The following is a 14,147-nucleotide window of genomic DNA, read 5'->3' on the forward strand; positions in this document are numbered from 1 at the left end:
CAAGACCAACCTAACATGTTTATGTTACCTGCACCAGCAAATGAATAATGACAAACAGAATTTCTACGCTGTCAGAAAATCGATTATACAATCATATTTTTATCAGGGTTCCATGGTGTAATGGTTAGCACTCTGGGCTCTGAATCCAGTGATCCGAGTTCAAGTCTTGGTGGAACCTGACAAGATATGCTACCTGTAGGAGCTGAAGCACATTCAAAGGCAGCAGTTTCTATTGCGAAAGTGCAAACCCTACCCATCCTATTTTCAAGTAGTATTTCTTAGCATTCTGAATTCTCAATCCATTGATCAGAGTTACACTCCAAGACCAACCTAACATGTTGATGTTACCTGCACCAACAAATAAAAAATGACAAACAGGATTTCTACGCTGTCAGAAAATAGATTATACAATCTTACTTTGAATGCATGTATCAGGGTTCCATGGTGTAATGGTTAGCACTCTGGGCTCTGAATCCAGTTATCCGAGTTCAAGTCTCGGTGGAACCTGACAAGATTTGTTACCTGTAGGAGCTGAAGTACATTTGAAGGCAGCAGTTTCTATTACGCAAGTACAAACCCTACCCTTTCTATTTTGAAGTAGTATTTCTTAGCATTCTGAATTCTCAATCCATTGATCAGAGTTACACTCCAAGACCAACCTAACATGTTGATGTTACCTGCACCAACAAATAAAAAATGACAAACAGGATTTCTACGCTGTCAGAAAATAGATTATACAATCTTACTTTGACCTCATATATCAGGGTTCCGTGGTGTAATGGTTAGCACTCTGGGCTCTGAATCCAGCAATCTGAGTTCAAGTCTCAGTGGAACCTAGCATGCTTTGCAACCTCCATGAACTGAAGCACAGTTAATGTCTGCAGTTACTTTTAAGTGAGTTCAAACACAACCCATGCTATTTTCATGTAGTGTTTCTTACCATTGTGGATTCTGAATCCATTGATGAGTTTAACTCCAAGACCAACCTTACATAATGATGTTACCTGCACCAGCAAATGAACAATACCAAACAGGATTTCTACGCTGTCAGAAAATAGATTATACAATCTTACTTTAACTTTGTATATCAGGGTTCCATGGTGTAATGGTTAGCACTCTGGACTTTGAATCGAGTGATCCAAGTTCAAGTCTCGGTGGAACCTGACAAGATATGCTACCTGTAGGAGCTGAAGCACATTTAAAGGCAGCAATTTCTATTATGTAAGTACAAAGCCTACCCATCCTATTTTCATGTAGTATTTCTTATCATTCTGCATTCTCAGTCCATTGATCTGAGTTAACTCCAAGACCAACCTAACATGTTTATGTTACCTGCACCAGCAAATAAACAATGACAAACAGGATTGGTACGCTGTCAGAAAATAGATTATACAATCTTACTTTAACTTTGTATATTCAAGGTTCCATGGTGTAATGGTTAGCACTCTGGACTTTGAATCCAGTGATCCGAGTTCAAGTCTCGGTGGAACCTGACAAGATATGTTACCTGTAGGAGCTGAAGCACATTCAAGGGCAGCAGTTTCTATTGCGTTAGTGCAAACCCTACCCATCCTATTTTCAAGTAGTATTTCTTAGCATTCTGCATTCTCAGTCCATTGATCTGAGTTTAACTCCAAGACCAACCTAACATGTTGATGTTACCTGCACCAGCAAATGAACAATGACAAACAGAATTTCTACGCTGTCAGAAAATAGATTATACAATTATATTTTTATCAGGGTTCCATGGTGTAATGGTTAGCACTCTGGGCTCTGAATCCAGTGATCCGAGTTCAAGTCTCGGTGGAACCTGACAAGATATGCTACCTGTAGGAGCTGAAGCACATTCAAAGGCAGCAGTTTATATTGCGTAAGTGCAAACCCTACCCATTCTATTTTCAAGTAGTATTTCTTAGCATTCTGAATTCTCAATCCATTGATCAGAGTTACACTCCAAGACCAACCTAACATGTTGATGTTACCTGCACCAACAAATAAAAAATGACAAACAGGATTTCTACGCTGTCAGAAAATAGATTATACAATCTTACTTTGAATGCGTATATCAGGGTTCCATGGTGTAATGGTTAGCACTCTGGGCTCTGAATCCAGCAATCTGAGTTCAAGTCTCAGTGGAGCCTAACATGCTTTGCAACCTCCATGAACTGAAGCACAGTTAATGTCTGCAGTTACTTTTAAGTGAGTTCAAACACAACCCATGCTATTTTCATGTAGTGTTTCTTACCATTGTGGATTCTGAATCCATTGATGAGTTTAACTCCAAGACCAACCTTACATAATGATGTTACCTGCACCAGCAAATGAACAATACCAAACAGGATTTCTACGCTGTCAGAAAATAGATTATACAATCTTACTTTAACTTTGTATATCAGGGTTCCATGGTGTAATGGTTAGCACTTCCTGTAGGAGCTGAAGCGCATTGAAAGGCAGCAATTTCTATTACGTAAGTACAAAGCCTACCCATCCTATTTTCATGTAGTATTTCTTAGCATTCTGCATTCTCAGTCCATTGATCTGAGTTTAACTCCAAGACCAACCTAACATGTTGATGTTACCTGCACCAGCAAATGAACAATGACAAACAGGATTTCTACGCTGTCAGAAAATAGATTATACAATCTTACTTTAACTTTGTATATCAGGGTTCCATGGTGTAATGGTTAGCACTCTGGACTTTGAATCCAGTGATCCGAGTTCAAGTCTTGGTGGAACCTGACAAGATATGCTACCTGTAGGAGCTGAAGCACATTCAAAGGCAGCAGTTTCTATTGCGTAAGTGCAAACCCTACCCATCCTATTTTCAAGTAGTATTTCTTAGCATTCTGAATTCTCAATCCATTGATCAGAGTTACACTCCAAGACCAACCTAACATGTTGATGTTACCTGCACCAACAAATAAAAAATGACAAACAGGATTTCTACGCTGTCAGAAAATAGATTATACAATCTTACTTTGAATGCATATATCAGGGTTCCATGGTGTAATGGTTAGCACTCAGGGCTCTGAATCTAGCAATCTAAGTTCAAGTCCCAGTGGAACCTAGCATTCTTTGCAACCTCCATGAACTGAAGCACAGTTAATGTCTGCAGTTACTTTTAAGTGAGTTCAAACACAACCCGTGCTATTTTCATGTAGTGTTGCTTACCATTGTGGATTCTGAATCCATTGATGAGTTTAACTCCAAGACCAACCTTACATAATGATGTTACCTGCACCAGCAAATGAACAATACCAAACAGGATTTCTACGCTGTCAGAAAATAGATTATACAATCTTACTTTAACTTTGTATATCAGGGTTCCATGGTGTAATGGTTAGCACTCTGGACTTTGAATCCAGTGATCCAAGTTCAAGTCTCGGTGGAACCTGACAACATATGCTACCTGTAGGAGCTGAAGCACATTCAAAGGCAGCAATTTCTATTACGTAAGTACAAAGGCTACCCATCCTATTTTCATGTAGTATTTCTTAGCATTCTGCATTCTCAGTCCATTGATCTGAGTTTAACTCCAAGACCAACCTAACATGTTGATGTTACCTGCACCAGCAAATGAACAATGACAAACAGAATTTCTACGCTGTCAGAAAATAGATTATACAATCTTACTTTAAATATGTATATCATGGTTCCGTGGTGTAATGGTTAGCACTCTGGGCTTTGAATCCAGTAATCCGAGATCAAGTCTCGGTGGAACCTGACATGATACGCTACCTGTAGGAGCTGAAGCACAATCAAAGGCAGCAGTTTCTATTGCGTAAGTACAAAGCCTACCCATCCTATTTTCATGTAGTATTTCTTAGCATTCTGCATTCTCAGTCCATTGATCTGAGTTAACTCCAAGACCAACCTAACATGTTTATGTTACCTGCACCAGCAAATAAACAATGACAAACAGGATTGCTACGCTGTCAGAAAATAGATTATACAATCTTACTTTAACTTTGTATATCAGGGTTCCATGGTGTAATGGTTAGCACTCTGGACTTTGAATCCAGTGATCCGAGTTCAAGTCTCGGTGGAACCTGACAAGATATGTTACCTGTAGGAGCTGAAGCACATTCAAGGGTAGCAGTTTCTATTGCGTAAGTGCAAACCCTACCCATCCTATTTTCAAGTAGTATTTCTTAGCATTCTGCATTCTCAGTCCATTGATCTGAGTTTAACTCCAAGACCAACCTAACATGTTGATGTTACCTGCACCAGCAAATGAACAATGACAAACAGAATTTCTACGCTGTCAGAAAATAGATTATACAATCATATTTTTATCAGGGTTCCATGGTGTAATGGTTAGCACTCTGGGCTCTGAATCCAGTGATCCGAGTTCAAGTCTCGGTGGAACCTGACAAGATATGCTACCTGTAGGAGCTGAAGCACATTCAAAGGCAGCAGTTTCTATTGCGTAAGTGCAAACCCTACCCATTCTATTTTCAAGTAGTATTTCTTAGCATTCTGAATTCTCAATCCATTGATCAGAGTTACACTCCAAGACCAACCTAACATGTTGATGTTACCTGCACCAACAAATAAAAAATGACAAACAGGATTTCTACGCTGTCAGAAAATAGATTATACAATCTTACTTTGAATGCGTATATCAGGGTTCCATGGTGTAATGGTTAGCACTCTGGGCTCTGAATCCAGCAATCTGAGTTCAAGTCTCAGTGGAGCCTAACATGCTTTGCAACCTCCATGAACTGAAGCACAGTTAATGTCTGCAGTTACTTTTAAGTGAGTTCAAACACAACCCATGCTATTTTCATGTAGTGTTTCTTACCATTGTGGATTCTGAATCCATTGATGAGTTTAACTCCAAGACCAACCTTACATAATGATGTTACCTGCACCAGCAAATGAACAATACCAAACAGGATTTCTACGCTGTCAGAAAATAGATTATACAATCTTACTTTAACTTTGTATATCAGGGTTCCATGGTGTAATGGTTAGCACTTCCTGTAGGAGCTGAAGCGCATTTAAAGGCAGCAATTTCTATTACGTAAGTACAAAGCCTACCCATCCTATTTTCATGTAGTATTTCTTAGCATTCTGCATTCTCAGTCCATTGATCTGAGTTTAACTCCAAGACCAACCTAACATGTTGATGTTACCTGCACCAGCAAATGAACAATGACAAACAGGATTTCTACGCTGTCAGAAAATAGATTATACAATCTTACTTTAAATTTGTATATCAGGGTTCCATGGTGTAATGGTTAGCACTCTGGACTTTGAATCCAGGGATCCGAGTTCAAGTCTCGGTGGAACCTGACAAGATATGCCACCTGTAGGAGCTGAAGCACATTTAAAGGCTGCAATTTCTATTACGTAAGTACAAAGGCTACCCATCCTATTTTCATGTAGTATTTCTTAGCATTCTGCATTCTCAGTCCTTTGATCTGAGTTTAACTCCAAGACCAACTTAACATGTTGATGTTACCTGCACCAGCAAATGAACAATGACAAACAGAATTTCTACGCTGTAAGAAAATAGATTATACAATCATATTTTTATCAAGGGTCCATGGTGTAATGGTTAGCACTCTGGGCTCTTAATCCAGTGATCCGAGTTCAAGTCTCGGTGGAACCTGACAAGATTTGTTACCTGTAGGAGCTGAAGTACATTTAAAGGCAACAGTTTCTATTGCGTAAGTACAAACCCTACCCATCCTATTTTGAAGTAGTATTTCTTAGCATTCTGAATTCTCAATCCATTGATCAGAATTTAACTCCAAGACCAACCTAACATGTTTATGTTACCTGCACCAGCAAATAAACAATGACAAACAGGATTTCTACGCTGTCAGAAAATAGATTATACAATCTTACTTTAACTTTGTATATCAGGTTTCCATGGTGTAATGGTAAGCACTCTGGAATTTGAATCCAGTGATCCGAGTTCAAGTCTCGGTGGAACCTGACAAGATATGCTACCTGTAGGAGCTGAAGCGCATTCAAAGGCAGCAGTTTCTATTGCGTAAGTGCAAACCCTACCCATCCTATTTTCAAAAAGTATTTCTTAGCATTCTGAATTCTCAATCCATTGATCAGAGTTACACTCCAAGACCAACCTAACATGTTGATGTTACCTGCACCAACAAATAAAAAATGACAAACAGGATTTCTACGCTGTCAGAAAATAGATTATACAATCTTACTTTGACCTCATATATCAGGGTTCCGTGGTGTAATGGTTAGCACTCTGGGCTCTGAATCCAGCAATCTGAGTTCAAGTCTCAGTGGAACCTAACATGCTTTGCAACCTCCATGAACTGAAGCACAGTTAATGTCTGCAGTTACTTCTAAGTGAGTTCAAACACAACCCATGCTATTTTCATGTAGTGTTTCTTACCATTGTGGATTCTGAATCCATTGATGAGTTTAACTCCAAGACCAACCTTACATAATGATGTTACCTGCACCAGCAAATGAACAATACCAAACAGGATTTCTATGCTGTCAGAAAATAGATTATACAATCTTACTTTGACTTTGTATATAAGGGTTCCATGGTGTAATGGTTAGCACTCTGGACTTTGAATCTAGTGATCCAAGTTCAAGTCTCGGTGGAACCTGACAAGATATGCCACCTGTAGGAGCTGAAGCACATTTAAAGGCAGCAATTTCTATTATGTAAGTACAAAGCCTACCCATCCTATTTTCATGTAGTATTTCTTAGCATTCTGCATTCTCAGTCCATTGATCTGAGTTTAACTCCAAGACCAACCTAACATGTTTATGTTACCTGCACCAGCAAATGAACAATGACAAACAGAATTTTTACGCTGTCAGAAAATAGATTATACAATCATATATTTACCAGGGTTCCATGGTGAAATGGTTAGCACTCTGGGCTCTGAATCCAGTGATCCGAGTTCAAGTCTCGGTGGAACCTGACAAGATATGCTACCTGTAGGAGCTGAAGCACATTCAAAGGCAGCAGTTTCTATTGCGTAAGTGCAAACCCTACCCATTCTATTTTCAAGTAGTATTTCTTAGCATTCTGAATTCTCAATCCATTGATCAGAGTTACACTCCAAGACCAACCTAACATGTTGATGTTACCTGCACCAACAAATAAAAAATGACAAACAGGATTTCTACGCTGTCAGAAAATAGATTATACAATCTTACTTTGATGCGTATATCAGGGTTCCATGGTGTAATGCAGGGGTCCCCAAACTTTTTCTTGTGAGGGCCACATAACTTTTCCCTTCTCTGATGGGGGGCCGGTGTCAGTTTGTAACAGAAAAAGCCATGGAACATTAACTTTCTGTTGTGCCATGCACAATCTTCTCCCTTTGCTCTGAAGTTTATGCACGACACCACAACCGTCATTACAGAATCCCACGTCAACATTTTGCAGCACAGTGCTTGGTGGTGAATTTGGCAGTGGACTCGTAGCGGGGCGGTGAGACCCCTTTTTTCCAACTCCCGGTTCATGCGTCCCATTATTAGACCGCGAGTTTCGGCCACCATGCTAGGAGCCCCGTCAGTCGTGATGCTAGCTAGCTTTGACCAGTCCAGGTCCAACTTCTCCATGGTTTGGCACACTTTTTCAAAAATATCCTCTCCCGTTGTAGTCCCTTTGAGACTTTGGAGGGCTGCCAGATCCTCGCAAATCTCAAAGTTTGCGCTAACTCCACGAATAAAAATGAGCAGTTGCGCTGTGTCTTGCACGTCCGTGCTTTCATCCAGTGCTAATGAAAAAAAGTCAAATTATTTCGTCTTCTGCTGCAGCTGGGCATATACATTACTCCCGATTTCTTCAACGCGTCTGGTCATTGTACTCGCCGACAGACTTACGGCATTAAATGCATTTTTCTTCTCGGGACACACCTCCTCCGCGACAGTATCCATACATTTCTTAACAAACTCTCCGTCAGTGAAAGGCTTACCGCTGCTTGCTATCAATTTAGCAACCCAAAAGCTGGCCCGAGCGGATGCCTGGTTCTGCTGAGATAGTAGTCCACTTTTTCGCTTTGAGAGTTTGTCTGCTCGTATTTGGCCTTGCAATCTATCGTACTTGTCTTTGTGACGGGATTCATAGTGTCGGCAAAGATTGTATTCTTTGAATACCGCCACCGTCTCTTGACAAATGAGACAAACAGCCTTTTCTTTGCATTGAACAAAAAAAATAATCGTTTGTCCACTCCAGGTTAAATATCCTGCATTCTGAATCAATTTTTCTCTCACCTAACTTTTTCGCCATTATTCCGTTCTCAAACAGGTTGCAGTTTTAATATGCTTGAATAGTCCGCGATGGTCCCAGGGCTCCGCCCTCACCTGCGATCGTCCAGATGTCTCGGTAACACTGCTCGTGCATGCAACGGTGGACGTGCCCGCATGCATCAACGGGAAACACTCTCCCCGCGCGTGTCACCAAAGAAGCAATGCGAAGCCCCGCTTCACTGGGATGATTTGTGGGCTCAGCAGGGGTGCAATGAACCAAACACAAGATTAAAATGTCCCAGTCTTCAAGGCCAAATAGGAAAAAAAATAGGATAGCGTCTCTGGTATTGTTCAGAAGGCCGGTCCAAATGTGCCAGCGGGCCGCATCCAAAAAAAAAAAAAAAAAAATCAAAAAAAAAAAATATTCCGATAGCGTCTCTGGTATTGTTCAGAGGGCCGGTCCAAATGTGCCGGCGGGCCGTATCTGGCCCGCGGGCCGTAGTTTGGTGACCCCTGATCTAGGGTGTTATTGTACTGTCTAAAGACAATTGTTGTGATTACATAACATGTTTTCGAGTGTCGCGATTAAATACAATGATTCAGTTACTGCAATTCAGAATCCTCTTGCGAACGAAGACGTGTTGGGAGTGATTTTCCTTGCAAGTTGTAAGCAGTTATGTTGCAAGATGTCTTCCAATTTTAATTAAATATTACTAATAATGATTTAAGGGTATTAATCATTATTCCAACACCAGCCTAACATGTTGATGTTACCTGCACCAGCAAATGAACAATGACAAACTGAATTTCTACGCTGTCAGAAAATAGATTATACAATCATATTTTGTATTAGGGTTCCATGGTGTAATGGTTAGCACTCTGGGCTCTGAATCCAGTGATCCGAGTTTAAGTCTCGGTGGAACCTGACAAGATATGCTACCTGTAGGAGCTGAAGCACATTCAAAGGCAGCAGTTTCTATTGTGTAAGTACAAAGCCTACCCATCCTATTTTCCTGTAGTATTTCTTAGCATTCTGCATTCTCAGTCCATTGATCTGAGTTTAACTCCAAGACCAACTTAACATGTTGATGTTACCTGCACCAGCAAATGAACAATGACAAACAGAATTTCTACGCTGTAAGAAAATAGATTATACAATCATATTTTTATCAAGGTTCCATGGTGTAATGGTTAGCACTCTGGGCTCTGAATCCAGTGATCCGAGTTCAAGTCTCGGTGGAACCTGACAAGATTTGTTACCTGTAGGAGCTGAAGTACATTTAAAGGCAACAGTTTCTATTGCGTAAGTACAAACCCTACCCATCCTATTTTGAAGTAGTATTTCTTAGCATTCTGAATTCTCAATCCATTGATCAGAATTTAACTCCAAGACCAACCTAACATGTTTATGTTACCTGCACCAGCAAATAAACAATGACAAACAGGATTTCTACGCTGTCAGAAAATAGATTATACAATCTTACTTTAACTTTGTATATCAGGTTTCCATGGTGTAATGGTAAGCACTCTGGAATTTGAATCCAGTGATCCGAGTTCAAGTCTCGGTGGAACCTGACAAGATATGCTACCTGTAGGAGCTGAAGCGCATTCAAAGGCAGCAGTTTCTATTGCGTAAGTGCAAACCCTACCCATCCTATTTTCAAAAAGTATTTCTTAGCATTCTGAATTCTCAATCCATTGATCAGAGTTACACTCCAAGACCAACCTAACATGTTGATGTTACCTGCACCAACAAATAAAAAATGACAAACAGGATTTCTACGCTGTCAGAAAATAGATTATACAATCTTACTTTGACCTCATATATCAGGGTTCCGTGGTGTAATGGTTAGCACTCTGGGCTCTGAATCCAGCAATCTGAGTTCAAGTCTCAGTGGAACCTAACATGCTTTGCAACCTCCATGAACTGAAGCACAGTTAATGTCTGCAGTTACTTCTAAGTGAGTTCAAACACAACCCATGCTATTTTCATGTAGTGTTTCTTACCATTGTGGATTCTGAATCCATTGATGAGTTTAACTCCAAGACCAACCTTACATAATGATGTTACCTGCACCAGCAAATGAACAATACCAAACAGGATTTCTATGCTGTCAGAAAATAGATTATACAATCTTACTTTGACTTTGTATATAAGGGTTCCATGGTGTAATGGTTAGCACTCTGGACTTTGAATCTAGTGATCCAAGTTCAAGTCTCGGTGGAACCTGACAAGATATGCCACCTGTAGGAGCTGAAGCACATTTAAAGGCAGCAATTTCTATTATGTAAGTACAAAGCCTACCCATCCTATTTTCATGTAGTATTTCTTAGCATTCTGCATTCTCAGTCCATTGATCTGAGTTTAACTCCAAGACCAACCTAACATGTTGATGTTACCTGCACCAGCAAATGAACAATGACAAACAGAATTTTTACGCTGTCAGAAAATAGATTATACAATCATATATTTACCAGGGTTCCATGGTGTAATGGTTAGCACTCTGGGCTCTGAATCCAGTGATCCGAGTTCAAGTCTCGGTGGAACCTGACAAGATATGCTACCTGTAGGAGCTGAAGCACATTCAAAGGCAGCAGTTTCTATTGCGTAAGTGCAAACCCTACCCATTCTATTTTCAAGTAGTATTTCTTAGCATTCTGAATTCTCAATCCATTGATCAGAGTTACACTCCAAGACCAACCTAACATGTTGATGTTACCTGCACCAACAAATAAAAAATGACAAACAGGATTTCTACGCTGTCAGAAAATAGATTATACAATCTTACTTTGATGCGTATATCAGGGTTCCATGGTGTAATGCAGGGGTCCCCAAACTTTTTCTTGTGAGGGCCACATAACTTTTCCCTTCTCTGATGGGGGGCCGGTGTCAGTTTGTAACAGAAAAAGCCATGGAACATTAACTTTCTGTTGTGCCATGCACAATCTTCTCCCTTTGCTCTGAAGTTTATGCACGACACCACAACCGTCATTACAGAATCCCACGTCAACATTTTGCAGCACAGTGCTTGGTGGTGAATTTGGCAGTGGACTCGTAGCGGGGCGGTGAGACCCCTTTTTTCCAACTCCCGGTTCATGCGTCCCATTATTAGACCGCGAGTTTCGGCCACCATGCTAGGAGCCCCGTCAGTCGTGATGCTAGCTAGCTTTGACCAGTCCAGGTCCAACTTCTCCATGGTTTGGCACACTTTGTCAAAAATATCCTCTCCCGTTGTAGTCCCTTTGAGACTTTGGAGGGCTGCCAGATCCTCGCAAATCTCAAAGTTTGCGCTAACTCCACGAATAAAAATGAGCAGTTGCGCTGTGTCTTGCACGTCCGTGCTTTCATCCAGTGCTAATGAAAAAAAGTCAAATTATTTCGTCTTCTGCTGCAGCTGGGCATATACATTACTCCCGATTTCTTCAACGCGTCTGGTCATTGTACTCGCCGACAGACTTACGGCATTAAATGCATCTTTCTTCTCGGGACACACCTCCTCCGCGACAGTATCCATACATTTCTTAACAAACTCTCCGTCAGTGAAAGGCTTACCGCTGCTTGCTATCAATTTAGCAACCCAAAAGCTGGCCCGAGCGGATGCCTGGTTCTGCTGAGATAGTAGTCCACTTTTTCGCTTTGAGAGTTTGTCTGCTCGTATTTGGCCTTGCAATCTATCGTACTTGTCTTTGTGACGGGATTCATAGTGTCGGCAAAGATTGTATTCTTTGAATACCGCCACCGTCTCTTGACAAATGAGACAAACAGCCTTTTCTTTGCATTGAACAAAAAAAATAATCGTTTGTCCACTCCAGGTTAAATATCCTGCATTCTGAATCAATTTTTCTCTCACCTAACTTTTTCGCCATTATTCCGTTCTCAAACAGGTTGCAGTTTTAATATGCTTGAATAGTCCGCGATGGTCCCAGGGCTCCGCCCTCACCTGCGATCGTCCAGATGTCTCGGTAACACTGCTCGTGCATGCAACGGTGGACGTGCCCGCATGCATCAACGGGAAACACTCTCCCCGCGCGTGTCACCAAAGAAGCAATGCGAAGCCCCGCTTCACTGGGATGATTTGTGGGCTCAGCAGGGGTGCAATGAACCAAACACAAGATTAAAATGTCCCAGTCTTCAAGGCCAAATAGGAAAAAAAATCCGATAGCGTCTCTGGTATTGTTCAGAAGGCCGGTCCAAATGTGCCAGCGGGCCGCATCCAAAAAAAAAAAAAAAAAAAATCAAAAAAAAAAAAAATTCCGATAGCGTCTCTGGTATTGTTCAGAGGGCCGGTCCAAATGTGCCGGCGGGCCGTAGTTTGGTGACCCCTGATCTAGGGTGTTATTGTACTGTCTAAAAACAATTGTTGTGATTACATAACATGTTTTCGAGTGTCGCGATTAAATACAATTATTCAGTTACTGCAATTCAGAATCCTCTTGCGAACGAAGACGTGTTGGGAGTGATTTTCCTAGCAAGTTGTAAGCAGTTATGTTGCAAGATGTCTTCCAATTTTAATTAAATATTACTAATAATGATTTAAGGGTATTAATCATTATTCCAACACCAGCCTAACATGTTGATGTTACCTGCACCAGCAAATGAACAATGACAAACTGAATTTCTACGCTGTCAGAAAATAGATTATACAATCATATTTTGTATTAGGGTTCCATGGTGTAATGGTTAGCACTCTGGGCTCTGAATCCAGTGATCCGAGTTTAAGTCTCGGTGGAACCTGACAAGATATGCTACCTGTAGGAGCTGAAGCACATTCAAAGGCAGCAGTTTCTATTGTGTAAGTACAAAGCCTACCCATCCTATTTTCCTGTAGTATTTCTTAGCATTCTGCATTCTCAGTCCATTGATCTGAGTTTAACTCCAAGACCAACCTAACATGTTCATGTTACCTTTACCTGCACCAGCAAATGAACAATGACAAACAAGATTTCTATGCTGTCAGAAAATAGATTATACAATCTTACTTTGACATTGTATATCAGTGTTCCATGGTGTAATGATTAGCTCTCTGGGCTCTGAATCCAGCAATCCGAGCTCAAGTCTCAGTGGAACCTAACATGCTTTGCAAGCTCCATGTACTGAAGCACAGTTAATGTCTCCAGTTACTTTTAAGTGAGTTCAAACGCAACCCATGCTATTTTCATTTATTGTTTCTTACCATTCTGGATTCTGAATCCATTGATGAGTTTAACTCCAAGACCACCCTTACATAATGATGTTACCTGCACCAGCAAATGAACAATGACAAACAGGATTTCTACGCTGTCAGAAAATAGATTATACAATCTTACTTTAATATTGCATATCAATGTACATGGTGTAATGGTTAGCACTCTGGGCTCTTAATGCAGTAATCAGAGTTTGAGTCTTGGTGGAACCTGGTGTTGTCATTCATTCATTTACAGAATAGTGATGAGAATGAAGTGATGTGTTATGTCAGATGAAACCAGTCTTTACAGTAAACTCAATTGTTGGTTCACATTGTGAAATGGATAGCTATCTGAGTCTCTTATATCCAGCCTTCCCTGTACCTGAATCTCTTTCTTGCTGACAAAAGAAAGTTAATTTTATAATAAGAATTTCGATAGTCTGATTATTTTCACTTTGACTCTGAATTCTGTCATCTTATGTTACCTGCAGCAGCAACTCTTTAAAATTAAACCAGGCCCTAGTACCTAAACCAATGAAACATTATGTCCCGGAAAATGGGTTTTTGTTGGTCCATGGTGTAATGGTTAGCACTCTGGGCTTTGAATCCTGTGATCTAGGTTCAGGTCTCGGTGGAACCTGACAAGATATGCTACCTGTTGAATCACATTTAAAGGCAGCAGTCTCTGTTATGTAAGTACAAACCCTACCCATCCTATTTTCAAGTAGTATTTCTTAGCATTCTGCATTCTCAGTCCATTGATCTGAGTTTAACTCCAAGACC

General features: G+C 40.6%; 26 non-coding genes across 26 annotated transcripts; all 26 read left to right on the forward strand.

Moving 5' to 3' along the window:
- Positions 1-106: 106 nt before the first annotated feature.
- On the forward strand, positions 107-178 carry trnaq-cug (transfer RNA glutamine (anticodon CUG)). The gene has a single exon. It is a non-coding gene; the product is annotated as a tRNA-Gln (tRNA).
- A 257-nt stretch (positions 179-435) lies between these two features.
- Positions 436-507, forward strand: trnaq-cug (transfer RNA glutamine (anticodon CUG)). The gene has a single exon. It is a non-coding gene; the product is annotated as a tRNA-Gln (tRNA).
- A 257-nt stretch (positions 508-764) lies between these two features.
- trnaq-cug (transfer RNA glutamine (anticodon CUG)) lies at positions 765-836 on the forward strand. The gene has a single exon. It is a non-coding gene; the product is annotated as a tRNA-Gln (tRNA).
- A 255-nt stretch (positions 837-1,091) lies between these two features.
- Positions 1,092-1,163, forward strand: trnaq-uug (transfer RNA glutamine (anticodon UUG)). The gene has a single exon. It is a non-coding gene; the product is annotated as a tRNA-Gln (tRNA).
- A 257-nt stretch (positions 1,164-1,420) lies between these two features.
- trnaq-uug (transfer RNA glutamine (anticodon UUG)) lies at positions 1,421-1,492 on the forward strand. The gene has a single exon. It is a non-coding gene; the product is annotated as a tRNA-Gln (tRNA).
- Positions 1,493-1,740: 248 nt separating this feature from the next.
- Positions 1,741-1,812, forward strand: trnaq-cug (transfer RNA glutamine (anticodon CUG)). Its single transcript has one exon. It is a non-coding gene; the product is annotated as a tRNA-Gln (tRNA).
- A 257-nt stretch (positions 1,813-2,069) lies between these two features.
- trnaq-cug (transfer RNA glutamine (anticodon CUG)) lies at positions 2,070-2,141 on the forward strand. The gene has a single exon. It is a non-coding gene; the product is annotated as a tRNA-Gln (tRNA).
- Positions 2,142-2,666: 525 nt separating this feature from the next.
- On the forward strand, positions 2,667-2,738 carry trnaq-uug (transfer RNA glutamine (anticodon UUG)). Its single transcript has one exon. It is a non-coding gene; the product is annotated as a tRNA-Gln (tRNA).
- A 584-nt stretch (positions 2,739-3,322) lies between these two features.
- On the forward strand, positions 3,323-3,394 carry trnaq-uug (transfer RNA glutamine (anticodon UUG)). Its single transcript has one exon. It is a non-coding gene; the product is annotated as a tRNA-Gln (tRNA).
- A 257-nt stretch (positions 3,395-3,651) lies between these two features.
- Positions 3,652-3,723, forward strand: trnaq-uug (transfer RNA glutamine (anticodon UUG)). The gene has a single exon. It is a non-coding gene; the product is annotated as a tRNA-Gln (tRNA).
- A 256-nt stretch (positions 3,724-3,979) lies between these two features.
- trnaq-uug (transfer RNA glutamine (anticodon UUG)) lies at positions 3,980-4,051 on the forward strand. Its single transcript has one exon. It is a non-coding gene; the product is annotated as a tRNA-Gln (tRNA).
- A 248-nt stretch (positions 4,052-4,299) lies between these two features.
- On the forward strand, positions 4,300-4,371 carry trnaq-cug (transfer RNA glutamine (anticodon CUG)). Its single transcript has one exon. It is a non-coding gene; the product is annotated as a tRNA-Gln (tRNA).
- A 257-nt stretch (positions 4,372-4,628) lies between these two features.
- trnaq-cug (transfer RNA glutamine (anticodon CUG)) lies at positions 4,629-4,700 on the forward strand. Its single transcript has one exon. It is a non-coding gene; the product is annotated as a tRNA-Gln (tRNA).
- A 525-nt stretch (positions 4,701-5,225) lies between these two features.
- trnaq-uug (transfer RNA glutamine (anticodon UUG)) lies at positions 5,226-5,297 on the forward strand. The gene has a single exon. It is a non-coding gene; the product is annotated as a tRNA-Gln (tRNA).
- A 248-nt stretch (positions 5,298-5,545) lies between these two features.
- Positions 5,546-5,617, forward strand: trnak-cuu (transfer RNA lysine (anticodon CUU)). Its single transcript has one exon. It is a non-coding gene; the product is annotated as a tRNA-Lys (tRNA).
- A 256-nt stretch (positions 5,618-5,873) lies between these two features.
- Positions 5,874-5,946, forward strand: trnaq-uug (transfer RNA glutamine (anticodon UUG)). Its single transcript has one exon. It is a non-coding gene; the product is annotated as a tRNA-Gln (tRNA).
- A 257-nt stretch (positions 5,947-6,203) lies between these two features.
- trnaq-cug (transfer RNA glutamine (anticodon CUG)) lies at positions 6,204-6,275 on the forward strand. The gene has a single exon. It is a non-coding gene; the product is annotated as a tRNA-Gln (tRNA).
- A 255-nt stretch (positions 6,276-6,530) lies between these two features.
- On the forward strand, positions 6,531-6,602 carry trnaq-uug (transfer RNA glutamine (anticodon UUG)). The gene has a single exon. It is a non-coding gene; the product is annotated as a tRNA-Gln (tRNA).
- Positions 6,603-6,850: 248 nt separating this feature from the next.
- On the forward strand, positions 6,851-6,922 carry trnaq-cug (transfer RNA glutamine (anticodon CUG)). The gene has a single exon. It is a non-coding gene; the product is annotated as a tRNA-Gln (tRNA).
- A 2,130-nt stretch (positions 6,923-9,052) lies between these two features.
- Positions 9,053-9,124, forward strand: trnaq-cug (transfer RNA glutamine (anticodon CUG)). Its single transcript has one exon. It is a non-coding gene; the product is annotated as a tRNA-Gln (tRNA).
- Positions 9,125-9,372: 248 nt separating this feature from the next.
- On the forward strand, positions 9,373-9,444 carry trnaq-cug (transfer RNA glutamine (anticodon CUG)). Its single transcript has one exon. It is a non-coding gene; the product is annotated as a tRNA-Gln (tRNA).
- A 256-nt stretch (positions 9,445-9,700) lies between these two features.
- Positions 9,701-9,773, forward strand: trnaq-uug (transfer RNA glutamine (anticodon UUG)). Its single transcript has one exon. It is a non-coding gene; the product is annotated as a tRNA-Gln (tRNA).
- A 257-nt stretch (positions 9,774-10,030) lies between these two features.
- trnaq-cug (transfer RNA glutamine (anticodon CUG)) lies at positions 10,031-10,102 on the forward strand. Its single transcript has one exon. It is a non-coding gene; the product is annotated as a tRNA-Gln (tRNA).
- Positions 10,103-10,357: 255 nt separating this feature from the next.
- trnaq-uug (transfer RNA glutamine (anticodon UUG)) lies at positions 10,358-10,429 on the forward strand. The gene has a single exon. It is a non-coding gene; the product is annotated as a tRNA-Gln (tRNA).
- A 248-nt stretch (positions 10,430-10,677) lies between these two features.
- trnaq-cug (transfer RNA glutamine (anticodon CUG)) lies at positions 10,678-10,749 on the forward strand. Its single transcript has one exon. It is a non-coding gene; the product is annotated as a tRNA-Gln (tRNA).
- Positions 10,750-12,862: 2,113 nt separating this feature from the next.
- trnaq-cug (transfer RNA glutamine (anticodon CUG)) lies at positions 12,863-12,934 on the forward strand. Its single transcript has one exon. It is a non-coding gene; the product is annotated as a tRNA-Gln (tRNA).
- Positions 12,935-14,147: the final 1,213 nt, after the last annotated feature.

The sequence above is a fragment of the Stigmatopora argus genome, chromosome 8 (assembly GCF_051989625.1).
Source record: "Stigmatopora argus isolate UIUO_Sarg chromosome 8, RoL_Sarg_1.0, whole genome shotgun sequence".
Lineage (NCBI taxonomy): Eukaryota > Metazoa > Chordata > Actinopteri > Syngnathiformes > Syngnathidae > Stigmatopora > Stigmatopora argus.